The following is a 16,833-nucleotide window of genomic DNA, read 5'->3' as shown; positions in this document are numbered from 1 at the left end:
TGGATTTAGTATGCCCTAGTTTCTGGATGGTTGGTAAATGCCAAGTAGTGGAATTGCTGGGTCATAGAGGAGCTCTATGTTTAGCCTTTTGAGGCACTGCCATACTGCTTTCCATAGTGGTTGAACGAGTTTGCACTCCCACCAACAGTGTAGTAGTGATCCCTCCTGGCCACATCCCCTCCAGCATCTGCACAACTGCTTTTTTAAAAAATAAAATAAAATAAGATTGACAGACTCGTAGCAAACCGTACAAAAAGAAGAGATCACACCCAAATAAAGAAAATCAGAGACAAGAATCAAAACACCACCACAGAAACTACCAAAATCCAGAACATCATAAGGGAATACTTCTCAAATCTTTATGCCAACAAATATGAGAATCTGGAAGAAATGGATGAATTTCTAGCAAATATTGATATATCCAAACGAAACCAAGAAGATCTAAACCAACTAATCAGGCCCATTTAATGTAATGAAAAAGAAATGGCAATCAAAGACCTTCCACCCAAGAAAAGCCTGGACCTGATGGATTCATAGCTGAATTCTAGAAGCAGAGCTCAAACTAATACTCCTCAAACTCTTCAATGAATTTAAACAGAATTGTCTAACAAACTCATTGTCCCAAACCAGATAGGGACTCATCAAAGAAAGAAAACTATAGACCCATTTCATTGATGAACATTTATGAAAAACTTCTCAACAAAACCCTGGCCAATCGACTTCAACAACTCTTCAAAAAAAATCATATACCATGATCAAACAGGATTCATTACAATGATGCAAGATGCAAAGCCGGTTCAATATAAACAAGTCAACATAATTCATCACATCAACAGGAACAAGGACAAGAACCACATAATTATCTCAATTGATGCAGAAAAAGTACTTGATAAAATCCAACACCACTTTATGCTAAAAGCTCTGGAGAAACTAGGAATCCACAGAACATTCCTCACTATAATAAAGGCTATATATGCCAAACCTGCTGCTAGCATTTTACTTAATGGTGAAAGGTTAAATCCATTCCCACTAAAACCAGGAATGAGACAAGGATGTTGGCTCTCTCCACTCCTCTTCAATATAGTATTAGAGTTCTTAGCTAGAGCAATAAGGAAAGAAGCAAACATAAAGGGGATCCAAATAGGGAAAGAGGGAGCGAAACTGTCCCTCTTTGCAGATTATATGATTCTGTATGTAAAGAACCCTATGACCTCCACTCTCAAGTTACTCGCACTGATCCATAATTCATTGACTCAGTGGGTAGGCTGTTTGTTATCTGATAGGTATTCTCAAAATATTGATTATGAATTCCTACTCACTTTCTAAAAGTAAGTTGCATAGGGAACAAAAAAGCCTGATAAGAATCAATGTATACCTCCCAAATCACTTTCTATATTAGACAGGAGGCTTCATTGCTGTAAGAAAATTTAAAATTATATTTGCTTCCAGAGTGAACAAAAAGAGTTTCTATTTTTTCTGCCACATCATACTATTTATTTCAAAGCCTAGAAAAGATGTTCTTATTTTTTATATTATGTTTTCAGCACAGTTCCACCAGTCACTGCCTGTTTGAGTTCTACTTCATTCTTGATGTTTTAATTTACTGCCAGCAGAGATGTGTTTCTTAGCAGCATGCATGTTGAAAGGCTGACCTTGGCTTGGATGCTGCTGCTAATCAGAACTCCCTGGTTTGGTCCTGCATTTTAATTCCCTGCAGTTTTTTTTAAATTTATGTTTGTTTATTTTCCCCCTGCTTAGATTTATCTATGGCTATGTCTACCTGTCCACAGTCCAGGGAATAAAAACTCAAGGAATGGATCTCTCTCTCTCTCTCTCTCTCTCTCTCTCTCTCTCTCTCTCTCTCTCTCTCTCTCCTGTCTACTATCTATCCATCTTTCTTATTTTGTTATTTGTGATTCACTTAGACATCCTATTACACTATGACATAAACTGTAATGTAAATAGCCAATATTATTTCAATACTGAATACATTTTAAATGAATCACATACAAACAAAATTATCTACTCTTTGCATAAGTCCTATGAGTTAGATCCCAATTTCACAGTTGAAGAAACTAAGGCTTAGCAAAACTAAGATTTCAAATGATTGTAAAAGATTCCCATGTTCATATTTATGAACACTGATATGTCCCAGGCTACATCATTTTCAGGGTAAATTTTCTTACAGTCTGAGATGAACTATACATCTATTAATTTGGTTGTACCTTTAGAATTATGGCTATTTCAGATTCAAGTTAAACTAATCACCAGTAGTAGAAGTGGTTTGAGAGATTCTTGTGTTCATTGTTCTGTGAGATAATAGGTAGTCCTTCTAATGTTTTTCCTATCTTGTTCTTGCTAATGCTCTTCTGCATAAGTTGCCTGCTGCTATGTGTTCATAGTCTATTTCCTCCTTCTTGCTATGGAAACTTGTAATGTGCATTTTGCCTGCAAGAGTTCAAGTGAGAACTGGAGAAAGTGAAGTGGATTCCCCAAGAAGTGCCACTCTTCAGCTGGCATCACAAATAATAATTTAAAGCAGGTCAAGACTAGCAGGAGAAGACTAGTAGAAGACTAAAAGATAAATGCCTACTAGAGGTGTGGCTAACAAGGTAAAACATATGGAAATACTGCATGAAGAATAAGAGACCATAGGATCAAAACTGGGACAAACCTCTCTATCTCAATTGCACTTTCGAAGTCCTCCTTCCCAAACCATAAGAGCTTCCAGCACAGAGGACACGCATGACAGTCAGTTGGAACAGAAAAAAGGACCTTTATATTTATCCTTTCGATAGAACAGTGCCTGGTTCACAGTATACACTCCACAGATAAATATTATTTAGAGAAAAGAGCAGGCATTCTGAGGTGGGACTGCTCATCTATTATAACCAAGGACTGCTTAATCAGATAGCAGGAATGTGAATTACCCAGAACAGATTACCTTACTTAACCCTCCTGAGTTTAGAAATGCTTTCTTGGTGCTTCATTTCTATGTATGGTTGGATGAAAAAGATGTGCTGGTTTATAGGGAGAAGTTGTACATAATTCTCCACATACAAGCTAGGAAGACTTCCCCAGATATCACATCACTCTAACAATAGTTTGATGAGTTAAGAGTAAGTGCATCAGATACTTATTGAAACAATTTCCTCTGTAATGCAGGATGATATGAAATTTCAGGGAAGGGCTCTATTTGAAGATACCAAGTTTAAAACATAGACAAAAAGACTGCTAACTCACAGTCCAGTGATTTTTCTATAATCCAAGCTGTGAATATCTATAAAATGGATGGTTACTGCATTTCTTTTAAGGTCAGTCTAGTATTAAAAATATTGCCCCTGGGTTATTAATCCTGAATCCCAGTCCCTGTTTCCATAAAATAAAGTGATAAAATTAATATACTAGTACCTACTTCATACTTAGTAAGTGGCAGGCATTGTTCTATAAACTTTTAATTCTGATGAAAGCCACTATAAATATGTACCAAGTGGTGGGAGTGTGGTAGAGTGATAGATCTCCTGTATAGCAAAGCTGAGGCTCTGAGTTCAAACTCAGTATTGCCAGTAAATATATATCTAAATAAAACAAAGTTTAAAAACGTACTATTTATTAACATTGTACAAAGTGGACATCTGAGACACATATGAATTAAGAAATATTCAGAGGGCAGGACACAGAAGCATACAATTATAATCCCAGCTACTTGGTAGGTAGAGAGAGCAAAAATACCCTATCAGAGCCAAGATCATGGCCTTAGCTCAAATAGCGGAGCACTTGTCTAGCAAATGCAAGAACCCAAGTTCAGAGCTACAAAATGAAACAATTGATAAAGAAATAAATCTGTTTTAGGCCAAATGACTAATAATTGAAAAAAACTGGGACCCAAACCTTAGCAGAATAAACCCAGGCCTGCATTTTTGAATTCTTTGAGCTACATATCTTACAAGGCTTTTCTCATCTACTTCGGACCAATTGCCTATCTCCTCCATGGAACAATTAGAAACATCACAATGCTTTAATCTTGAATAACTTAACATAGCTAGACAAGGCACTTACATAAATAGAACATAGAACTTTTAGTGTGTGTGCAGGTTGTGGCCCTTGGACTCAGGGCCTGAGAGCTGTCGCTGATCGGTTTTGTTCAAGGCTAGCACTCTACTTGAACCTCAGCACCACTCCCAATTTTTTTACTGCTTAATGAGAAATCATATTCTCATGATCTTTCCTGTCTGTGTTGGCTTCAAACAGATTCTCATTTTTTAAGCCTCATAGTAGCTTGAATTAGAGGATTGCTACTGGAACCAGAGAGCTAATGTAATTTTTAATTAGCATATACTTTTGAAAAGCCAAAGTGAAGAATCCAAGGAATTCATGGGACACATGCTGTTTGGGAAGTTAGGTCTGGGGAATCTGAAGTGAAGTCTGGGCCATATCCTTCAGGTCTTCCGAAGACCACCACGGTTCATGCATGATGATTAACATGTGCTACAGGTATTACCATGGGTTTGGTGTTCTGAAGGCTCCATATCATACTAAGTTATCCTACTTGAGATGATTTGATACTTCTGTTCAAAATACTCTCCTCTTTGGCATGGTTATTTCTAGGGATTTCAAGTTTGAACTTTGTTCTCCAAAATACAGGTTGTAAATAGCATATATATATATATATATTAATTTTCCTTATTTGGAGATGAATTATTAATTGTCTATAGGAATAAAAGAACCAAAATATAGTGACAATTATAGTAAATGACCAAAGCTAGGAAATAATTTAGTTAAATTCTATTATAGGTATAGACTGTTCTTACTCAATAATAAAATTGTAATAGATCTTATGCTTCACAAAGCATCAATATTCATGATAAAATACATGAAAAGATAATAATTAAGTATTGAGTACAAATATGACCACAATAATTCAAAATGAATAAAATAAATTGAGAACAGAAAAAAAATCTAGATGGAAATTAGCTAAAGCATTAATACTGTGTGGCACTATACATTAGGATAATGCTGTTTATTTTCTTTTAAGAAAATTTCCTAAATTTCTGACATAGAAGCCTATCTTTTTATCATTATGAAAATTTCTTACAATAAAGCTTAGCTTTCTTTTTATCATTATGAAATATAAACCCAATTTCAAATCATAAATATGCATTAAAAACTCTTTGAAATTGTTAACAAAATCTTTACTAACATAAACAATTTGTGAATGCCCTAATGACAATACAATATAGCAAAAAAGATGTGTAAGTAATGATGTAACAAAAATAATATTTGGTAAGAAAGATACATTATAAATCAGATGATATGGTTTCATGTGTTTTCTATTCACTTCTTCGGTAACCTCAGAAAACCATTTAACCTCTGTGAGCCTCAATTTCTTCATCAGAAAAGTAGAGATAATAACATTTGCCCTGTAGACTACTGAGTGATGTCAAGAAGATGAAATGTGTACAGAAATACTTTGGAGGGTTTGAAGTAACATACAATAGACCTTCTTGAAGAGCAGTAGTTAGCTACTGCAATCTCTGAAAATAATAGAAGAATATAGGAATTTCAAGTGTCACTTTCCTTAATACTATTACTTTTCAAAGTGCCATGGTTGTTAGTGGATAGTTTTCTCTCTTTGTGCTAGAGTTGGAAGCTAGACTTCACCATGTTCTTGAACAATTGGGGATAAACTGAAGAATGAGGCTCATGTGACAACTGTGGGGATGATTTTATTGAGAAAAACAGACCCAGTGGGTCCTCAAAGGCAGAAGCTAGCTTTGTGAGACAAGGGGTTAGGAAGGGAGGATTATTACATCAGAGAAAATAGCTCTTCTAATAGTTTATACAAATCTGTCTTTGCAACCATCTTGGAAACACATTATCTCTGTGCACTGAGCCTAGTACTACAGGAGCAAGTGCTAAAGACTTTGGGATTGGTGTGGCCAACCCAGACCATGAAAGGTGAAAATGTTTTATAGAAGGGGCAGGGATGGAGCTAGTTGGTTCAGAATGCTGTATGGGGAAGGACAACAATACAGAACATGTCCTGTTCATGAGATTACATGGGATTTTGGGTTTATGGTGAGCTGTTAATTGGGAGCAAGAGAGTGGGAGATGAGCCAGGCAAAGATTCCAGATAGTCTGAAGTGCCTGTATGTCTTTAGGAAATATCGGCGTGTCAATCTGGAGTTGCAATAACTCAACTAATGTTTTAAAGCTATACCGGTGGTTAATGGAAGAGATTTAAATTTATTGCAAGGGTAGGCCTAGGCCAGATAGGAAGCTATTTGTGGCAAAGGATGCTAAAAAAAATCAGAAAACAATATCAGAGAAGAAACAGGAACCAAGTGGATAAACATCTAAAAGATAAACGGAAGAAAACTAGCTTACAGTGATAACTTGGTACTACGCACCAAGCACTGGGAAACTTGGTTTCCAATAGAGTATCTTCTATTCTTGAGCCACTGTGAGGAAGACCCATTATTACGGTCATTTTGCAGATGAGAGAAACAAAAGTAAGGATTTTCTGTGGTAGCACCAAGAACCTGGAGTGAAAACAGCCCAGTATTAAACTAGGTGTGTCATTTTTTTGCTGTTAACTCAGTGTATTTATAAAAGGAAAGGCTCTCTATCAAAATACCCTTCACTGGGGAAAGTAAATAAAAATGGACAAATGGATCTACAGAAAGGAAATTTAACTCGGTTAGATTTTGGTGCAGGACAATCTCTGACAAGAATTTTGCCCTGACTTTCCCACAGCTGTTCAACTTCCAGGTCCAGAATTTGCAAATCATTTTAACTGAGACTTAATGATGCTCTTATTTCTCATTCCACATCATCACTGGCTAGTCTCAGAGCACTTAACCATTCTCTGATCAATGGTGGGAAGCTTGGTTGGAAGTGTCTGGAACCCTAGAGACTGCTATAACACCTCTAGCAGTGGCTGTGGGTGCCTGCACACAGAGATGGTGCTTGTCACATGGTATACGCTCTTCTCATATTCACCTTGATCTAGAAGCTCTTCACCATGTTCTAGTTCCTCAAGGAAGAATTTCTGAACAGCTTCAGCGTCTTTAAGATCAGTTAACTTGGAAAGCCCCACTTCCTCCTTGGCAAGCTTCTGTTTCTTTCTTCCTTCTTGAAGCCTTTTTTTTCCGTCTTTGCTGCCACTGGAAGTTATTGACTTTATTATAGAAGAGTTTATAAAAATAAAGATGACCTTTTCTTTTTCAGCCTTAAGGCAGATCTAATATTTTATCTAATATTTTTATTTTGCTTGCTTTTATTTTTTATTGTATTTTATTGTCAGGATCATGTATAGAGAAGGGATTACAGTTACATTCATCAGGTACTGGGTACATTACTACTCGAACTTCGATGCCCCTTCTCATGTTTGTGTCCCCCTTTCCCTCCTCCATCCCCCTCCTAGTCATCTTGTTTTCCCTCTTCTGTCTCTATTTCAAATAAACAAGTAAGTACATGTACTGTATACCAGTATACAAATTCAGATACAGTAACCTCATGAGATTAACGATAAGTTGAAAAAATAGAGAAAAGAAAAGAAATAGCTTCTTGTTGTACATTAAAAGCAGCAATCACAAAGGTAGACCTCTCATTCAACTACTATGGAAAGCAATATGGTGATTGCTCAAAAGACTAAATATCGAGCTCCTCTATGACCCAGCAACCGACTCCTTGGTATTTATCCAAGTGTCCGGATACAAGGACATACTAAATCCACTAGCACACCATGTTCACTGAAGCACTATTTACCATGGTGAAGATATGGAATCAACCCAAATGCCCCTCAGTAGATGAATGAATCAGGAAGATGTCGTACTTATACACATTGGAATTCTATGCTGCCATCAGAAATAACGAAATCACCCCATTTGTAAGGAAATGGAAAGACTTGGAAAAAAAATATACTAAGTGAAGTAAGCCAGACCCAAAGGAATATAGGCTCAATGGTTTCCCTCATTTGTCATAATTAGTACACATTTAGGACTCTCTTAGCAGAAGATCACAATAGCTCCAGAACTGTGTGCATAAGGTCATACAGGATGAGTCTAAACGAAATGAACTCTACCTTAATGAAACAAGAGGTTTATCTTTGTGAAGACTGTGGTTGAATTTGGGGTCACTCGGCCTCTTGCAGTCGAAGTAGAAGCAGCAGACTATGAAAACAGCCCGTACATGCCCGCAGCATGTCTTCTCTGATTGTGGGGCAAGGTTGGCCGCCACGTGTGACATTTTATGCCTTAGTCTTGCAGATGGATTGCTTGAGAAAGATCATAAGAAAGGGAGAAAGAGTGACTTAAAGGGTTCTAAATTGGAATAGTGGGCAGGGAGAAAATGAAATGTACCGATACTAGATCTGTTAAGTACAAAAGAGCTGAGTAGTGATTCCAAGTGATAAGAGGAATGCTAATGTAGCACTCCTGGCAAAGAGGAGACCTGGGATGGAGATAAATATTTCATTCACTGAGACTTTAAACTATTACCTAAAGAAAATATCTACTAAAAACTCAATTGTAAAGGAGGGGAGAGGGTTCAGGCTGGAGGGAAAGTGGGAGAAAAATGAGGGAGGGGATAACAATGTTACAAAAGAAATGCACCCATCACCTCATTTATGCAACTGTAATCTCTCTGTACATCACCTTTACAATTAAATTTAATTTATTTTTTAAAACCCACAACTGGTCAAATAAAGGAAAGAAAGGAGAGACACACAGAGAGTCCAGAAGTAAAAAATTCCGATAGATGAAGGAAGAAGGAGGGAAAGAGAAAAAGTGTGTGGGGGAAAACAGGGGAGGGAAAGTAGAAGGAAAAAGAAGGGGAAAGATAGAGGAATGGAGAGAGGGAATATATAGGAGGGTGTCACACCATCAACTTAAGCAGATCGACAGTTAGAATGTGTTTGTCAAGATACATTGAGGGCGTTGGACCAAGGGACACATTCTATCCTCCTGAGAGAGAAAAGAGGTCTAAAGAAAGGCCAGTCTCTGTTGTGACAACCCCAGTGTGATCTGAAGTGCACAAAGAAAGTGGCTGACTGACGGACTCTACTTCTAGGTATTCCTGATACTCTGAGATATTTGTTGCAATCTATTACATTCTCCCCACAAAAGATGGCTGCAGTTCCATTTGAACTCTGTTTGATCAGTTAATAAAGAAATCTAGTGTTTATTCTGAGACTGCTAAAGATACATCTTGACTTATTGACTTATTGGGGCTTTGGCAGAGCAAATTACACACCATCCTCATGCAACTAGAATATGTTTCATGAAGAAGAGTTACCTCCTGGACCTGAGATGTGCTTTATCCATTCTTGAAAACAAAACAAAAAGCCCTATGGATTCTAAACAATGAAAACAGTCCTGTACATGAGTGAGGTATTTTTAAACTGTCTACCCTTTGTAATATTGTCCAATACCAGAGCGATTAATCCTATTTGAATTTTAATCAACCCCCAAAGCCTCTCCATCAATTTCATGTGAGAAGGGCTTGTGAGAGGACATTTGCACAAACCTTAATTTTGTAATGGAGTTCTTCAGTTCAAATCAGCTAATTTAATTGTCTTTGTTATCGATAGCTGTAGAGCTGTCAATAAACAGTTGGGAAATGTGCTTGCTAGGTTTACTTTTAAAAACAGTATTTTGGATGACCCTCCAAGTGGCAAAATTCCTTTTGCTTCTTGCTAGAGTATATGTTTCATTTCATCATTACCAATCCAAGAGGTCATAAAAAGTGTTTATTATGTCGAAACATGAGGTCCCGGAGTGGTTTCCAATCCTAGAATACCAGGCCCTTTCTCAGATCCTCTAGCGCTGACTCTACAACTACTTTGTAAAGGGGAAAACACACACAGTTTAGCAAATTTAAGCATTCAGTTTGTGGTATGCCTCTGTTCCCTCTGACTCATGCCTTACCAATAGAAGGAAGACGTGGACAAATTTGTGTAGTGGGGCAGGATGCAAACGGAGTGATGTTTGCAGAGACAGCCTACTAGAGGTGTGAGGGGCATTAGGAAATTACCTTCCTTCCCACACAGCCTCTGAAAACTGACAGATCCAGAGTTTCTAGATGGTGGGATAAACAGGGGAACATGGCAGCCAAGCTGAAAGAAAGAAAGACCAAGACTCAAGATCTTTGCATTTTCCAGGGGTTATTTGGGGCTTTTTTAAAAATTTTATTTTTGGTGTGTTTTTGTGGGTTCGAACTTCACTAGTGAGAACTGAAGAGATTGTGGCATGTTGGCAGGCTTCCTTTTGTGTTCAAAGTCCCATTTTTTCTTCCTTCCTTCCTTCCTTCCTTCCTTCCTTCCTTCCTTCCTTCCTTCCTTCCTTCCTTCTTCTTTCCTTCTTCTTTCCTTCCTTCCTCTCCCTCTTTCTTGATTGCTTCTTTATCATTCTCTCCATTCCCTTTTCTCTTTTACTTAGTCTTTTCTCCTTTCTTTTTTCTTTGCTTCCTTGCCCCTTTTCCTTCCTATTCCCTTCCCTCAGTTCCTCTCCTGCCTCTCCTCTTTCCCTCTTTGTTATCCAATTCTTCCTCACATTTTCTAACTTATCCTGGGATAAGCAGGTGTTCAAGTATGTTAGATGTGTGTGTGTGTGTGTGTGTGTGTGTGTGTGTACTTTTAAATCACACATACATATTACTACATACATACATATACATACTTTGTGCAACCAGGTGGTGGTCACACTTCTGAATGCACACTGTATTGAATCTGGTTTGTTTTGATGAATTTCTCCTGATTGCATGCTACTCACACAAGTCCTTCTATTCCCACAGGCCCACCAATGCTTGTCAGGAATGGTAAATTTTTAAATATATTTTTAAGATTGTTTTTTCATCTTAGATCTCATCTTGGGATGGTCTGGGACTATAATTATCTTACCTACACCATTTAAACACCTAGAATGAACTATCATGCCTGGCTTATATATTGAAATGACAATCTCAATTATTTTTGGCCCAAGCTGGTATAGAAACACAATTTTTCTGATTTCTATCTTCTAACTAGATTCACCGCTTAGCTCCCTTGTCAAATTTTGATATGACAAATAACTTCTTCCAAATCTCTGATTTCTATGTTAGTTTTATCTCTGTTTTAATCATAGAACAGAAACCTTTCATTTTAATGTGATAAAAGCAATATTTTTGTTGTCTTTAAATTCATCTTACCCTTTTTATGAGGTATTTCCAACACTATCATTGATATCTAGGTTTTAATGAAAAAAAAGGAAAAAAGGGAAGCACAGAGGAGATTCTTCATGCACATATTCAAATTGTGTGCGTGTATGTGTGTGTGTGATTTTCTCACTAAACTTTCATTCTGTTCCAGAAATCTGTTATCATGTCTGTGTACAAGCGTGCTAACAGTTTTTACCACTAAGCATTTCTAATACATTTTTAGCAATAGACAGGTCCATTTTCCTATTTGCCTTAACTTTTCAAGGATTTTCCCTTCATACACCTAAGAGCATAGTAATATAGCTTATTAAAGCATATTGTTACAGTACTTTACCTTGTTATCTGATATATTGTATATATATTTATTTGGTTATTTGAAATAGGATAGGGAAAAGGGGGAAATAAGATGAGGGGTAGGAGTTGGGGGAAGGAAACAAGGACTAAGACATGAGAAAGGGTATCAATGTATGTGAAGTAATGCACCTTCTAGGTGAATATAATGTAACCCTTCTATTAATTACAATAAAATATATGAAAAAACATCATCCTGAAAGTTGTTAGGAATTCCATATAACAGAAAGATTAATCAGAATGTCTAATATAAAGTTTTTAACCCATTCAGGAATATTCCCATCTTCTTTAAGTTAGTTTCAGTTGTTGTTGTTATTGTTTAAACAATGGTTCTATAGTTTCCCATAGAAATTTTCTTTTTGTTAATTCATAAAGGCTTTAAAGATGTTATTACTATTTTCTGTAGAATCCCATTTGCAGCCCGTTTTGGATACATTTTCTATTTGCCCTGCTTCAGTAACTCATCATTCCTTCGTGGATTTAGGTTTATATCTGCAAAACCACATATTAGGAAAAGAGTGCCAGTGTTCTCTTTATCTGGTAGATATAAAATACCATAGACCTCAAATCTGACCGAAGGTGAAACTTTTTTTTTTTTTTTTTGCCAATACTGGGCTTAAGCTCAGGGCCTGAGCACTGTCCTTGGGCTTTCCTCAAGGCCAGAATTCTACCCTGAGCCACTGCACCACTTCTGGCTTTTTCTATGTATGTGGTACTGAGGAATTGAACTTGGGTCTTCATGCATGCTAGGCAGGCACGCTACCACTAGGCCAAACTCCTGGCCCTGAAGGTGAAACTTTTATATGTGGATCTAGCCTGACATTTATAACAGCTATAATTTTTTTAATTACAAGAGCAATTTGAATTTTATTTTATGGAGGCGCAAATAGTTTGCAAACATCACCAACTTAAATTCTCACAGTCATCTGAAAAGATAGCGAAGTAGTTAAAATCCTTTCTTACCTAGGCTACCTCAGGCCACATCTTGGCTTCATTTGAAATTCTAATCAGTGAGAGTGATTGCTGAGTCTATCTGCAATGGAAACAACTCTTCAGGTAATTCACTGGCATACATACTTTGTGGTACATAGTTCAGCCACTAGAAACTTGTAGCTAAACTTACACTTACATCCCACTAAGAAAATAAATGTTTTGTTTATATTATTGCAACTTTGGATTATATTTTATCCAACCAACCTCTTTCCCTATTTCTTTCTTCTTTTCCCAAATCCAGATATAGAAAAAAATTCAAACCAAAGCAAATTGCCAAATATAATTTAAAAGTTTCAATACACCACTTAAAATGCCAGACAACAAAACACCAGACACAGTGTGTGTTCTCTGGAGCAAAGATTGTACATTAAATGTTTTTGTTTTTTTTTCTAGTTCTTAGCTAATAACTTGCTACTCCTATTATCAAGCATTATTTTTCCCTGTAGGGGAAAAAAGTAAAAGGTCTGTGCCTTTCTTGTCTCCTTATCCTCTTCTCCTTCCTCCTTCTCTTCCTCTTAAGTTTTTCTCTTCTTCCTCTTCCTTTCTGTTCTCTTCTTCCTTTAAAAACAAGACAATAAGCCTGCTGTGGTGGCTCATGCCTATAATCCTAGCTACTCAGGAGGCTGAGATCTGAGGATCAAGGTTCAAAGCAAGCTAGGGCACAAAAGGACCTGAGACTCTTATCTCCAATTAACCTCTAGAAAATGGGAACTGGGGCTTGGCTCAAGGATAGTGTGGTAGCCTTGAGCAAAAGAGCTCAGGGACAGCGCCCAGGCCGAGTTCATGATCCACCAAAAAAAAAAAAAAAGACAGTATAGGCAAAATAACTATTTATTTATTTATTTATGTTTAGTATATTTAAGTAGTTTGTATGATTTCCCTCATTTGTGGTAGAGAGAAAATATCTATATATGTATAAATAAACATGCTGGGAAGTATGAAAGTGGTTGCAAATAAATTAAAAGAAGTGTAATAGACCCCATGAAGAGCTCAGAGAGTATGGTCTTTTAGAAAGACTGGGCCAAAGCTCAATAAAAGCAACACCTAGAAATGAGTATGTCCAAGGGAGAGTGAGGCTTGAGGGAGAAACAGGGAGAATGCGGTCTAGACCACAAAATCAAGGATGGAAAGGACAACACTGATAAGATGCATTGTATTCATAACTTGTTTTGTTATATGTCACCCACAACTACTCAGAAACAGTAAAACCCTTTTTACAAAAGCATAAACACATGAGCATCTTATTTTACCAATAAAATCAAAGGCAATTGCTTGAAGTAGGAAAAGGAAAGTATGTCTTCAAAATGTGTCCAAGTTCACTTGGAAATATATTCAAAGAATATATAAAATAGCATGTTTTGTTTTATTTTGTCTAAGTTAGACCAAGCAGTAGACTTGTGATGAATTTGTCTTAAAAATATTCTCACAAATACTTCTCAGTGTTTTCTTTGTAAGATGAATACCTCCTCCACACAAAACATGATTTGTTGCATAAAGCAATTCATAAGTTAACTTCATCAGGGCATTCTATAATGAATATAAACAGTTTTCTCATAAGAACAAAGTTCCCAAGAATCCCAGTGGATACCTGCACTACAGGTACTCAGAATCCTTTGCATACTGTGCTCTTTCCTCTAAATAGGACACAATACATGCTTCCTAGCAAGCACTTAACTATACTCTGTGGCTAGCACTGTTCTCATTTTTGAGGTGCAATAGAAAAACTGACAGATGTATTTTCACAATTTCACAGTTTCACAGATAGAGCTCACTGTGGCTCTTGGTACATTTCTTTTCTTCCTTTGTGAAGCATGAAGAGTGACTGACTTAAACACATGCAATATGTCTCATGAGGATGCATCTGATGATAGCCAGGATCGTTGCAAAGTCATTAAGGACAAGGCAGAACATACAGTGAAGATACAGTAGACACAGTGGAAGTGCAAACTCAAGATAACTGAGTGGCATAGCATGAGATTTCCTCATGCTTCTCAGAATAACATACAAATTAAAACTTGGGGATTGTTTATATCTATAATTTTCCATTTAATATTTTTCAGGAAATCAAACTCCTATATGAATGTGGACTACTGTCTTTCAAAGCATTATGTCCCACATTGAAAATGTGTACACATTTTTAATATCCATATTATATTTCTGGATTTATAACACTTTAGCTTTGTAGTTATAAATCACTTTATTTGATGATTAAAAGATAAAGAGCATGACAAAACAAGTGAGGTTTCTACAACATAGTCTTCAAAGATATGAAAACATAGAGAATGATTGTTTTGTTTTAGAACTCATTCAATTGCTAGCTTACATAGTGTGAATTAAACCTTAAAGAGGAAGAACATGGTTGAAGAGCTTGAGTCAGAAAATTTTCACTGTATTCTGGAATGAAATTATGAGGAACAGGACAGATATTCTAAGTAATACTGTATGCAATGAGAATATTTAAGAAATGTAAGAGAATTCATGAAATAAAGGTTATGAAAGTTTCTCCCCATCCCAAGATGTACAAATCACCCTATGCTCATGACATGGGTGTTAGAACTCAAGAAGCAAAGCCAGAAATTTCAAATAGGAAATCAGAAAGATATTAAACTGCCAGAAATAATACCACTGCTTGCTTAATGTATGTATAGATCAGATTTCAAAGACAGAAAATGTTGAACCTCTTGAGATAACTGCTTTACAAATATGGAACATCTCAAAAAGTGGGCTCCAGGCATATGTTCATAAATCAAAACAGATCTGCAGAATTGCCCCACCAAACGAGCAGCTACTTTGGCCTCAAAAGGGAAGGTGGGAGATGATCAGTAGGTTAATTGACTGGGAAGCAAGCCTCTTAATTGCAGTCTCTGGAGCACATGCCCAACACCATCTGAGAATCAAGAAGCAGCTCTCCAACATCTGTCTACAAAACTATGAAGACACCAACAAAATGACTATCTCATCAAACTCCCTACTTACCTAATAATGAGCAGGCCAATAGGACTCGTGCTTCTGCTGAAAATCCAAATGCTTCCATGGCTTTCCAACAACCTCTGATCTTTTAGCTTCATTCTACTTATGAGTCTATGTATCCTTTTGGTGGGAACCAAGCACTTGCAGAATCCAAGCTGGAGATAACCACGTGGCAAGGCATAATGCAAGGAAATTAAAACAGAATTGAACAAATCATTGTCAAGTGCACTAACCTGCATATCACTCACAATCTGGCAAAACAAATTTATCAGCTTCTCATAAAGACTGTGAAGTAACAGTACACAGAATGGCAGTAGCAAATTACGGGTCCATTCCATTTGTATTAATTTTACATGTGCAAGTCTGATGGCACAAATTTTTATTTTACATATATTATTTTAGACAAGATTAAATTATTTTCAGAAGCTTTCATTGATTCACTCATAACCTTAGTTCTTCTTACTTCTTTTTATGTCATAGTTCTCTTATTTAGCCCCTATAATCTCCATCATAAATTTACAGAAACCTAACCGTGAAAGCTAGAGAAGACAAATTAAATAAGAAACAGCATCATTTATCCACTTTTATTTGTGGTGCTGGGGATTGAACTCAGAGCCTTGCACATACCATAGAAGCATTTTGCCACTAAGCCCTATTTTATTTTACTTTTTAAGGTGAGATGATAAGCATTTCCTTGGTTGCCTGGGCTTGCTTTGAAGTCAATCCAGCTGCCTCAGCCACCAAAGTAGATAGGATTGCATGTGAGCACCATCGTGCCCAGCTAAGAATTATTTTTATCGATAGAGAGATTTACACATCTAGAAAGACAAGGTCTTGACCTTTCCACCCTTATGCTTCCTTTCTTTCTGCTACAAGGCTTTTCTCTTAATCAGTTAGAGGTGCAAAGGGGTTTTCAACATACTTTAGGAAAGCAAAAGTGAAAAGTCATTTCTAGAAAGACACCTTGGCCATCTACCCAATGATTTAAATAACATGGCTGGAGAGAAAGGAGTTAGGTAAGACCTTGAGGGAATTCTTCCTGACAGACGTCAAGGGACAAGGTCTGGAGAGAATAAGGTCAGCTTTGTCCAGCCCCCATTGTGGTCTACACAAAAAGCCAACTGGAAATCAAGCTAAAACATTGAAGCCCTAAAAATGGCTACAGAACTTGTCATCATTGCAGGAAGTCAGGCATAGTGCAAGTAGTAGGTGAGGGTCTTCCTCCAGGCCAGGAAAAACAAGATCATTAACACTGCGTAAATTTGCTGAACTGTATGTCAACTTCCCTGGGAGAACTCATCTCAGTTTTCACACCCTAGAATG

The sequence above is a fragment of the Megascapheus bottae genome, chromosome 3 (assembly GCF_031878675.1).
Source record: "Megascapheus bottae isolate mThoBot1 chromosome 3, mThoBot2.hap1, whole genome shotgun sequence".
Taxonomy (NCBI): domain Eukaryota; kingdom Metazoa; phylum Chordata; class Mammalia; order Rodentia; family Geomyidae; genus Megascapheus; species Megascapheus bottae.
This window is presented reverse-complemented; position numbering follows the sequence as displayed.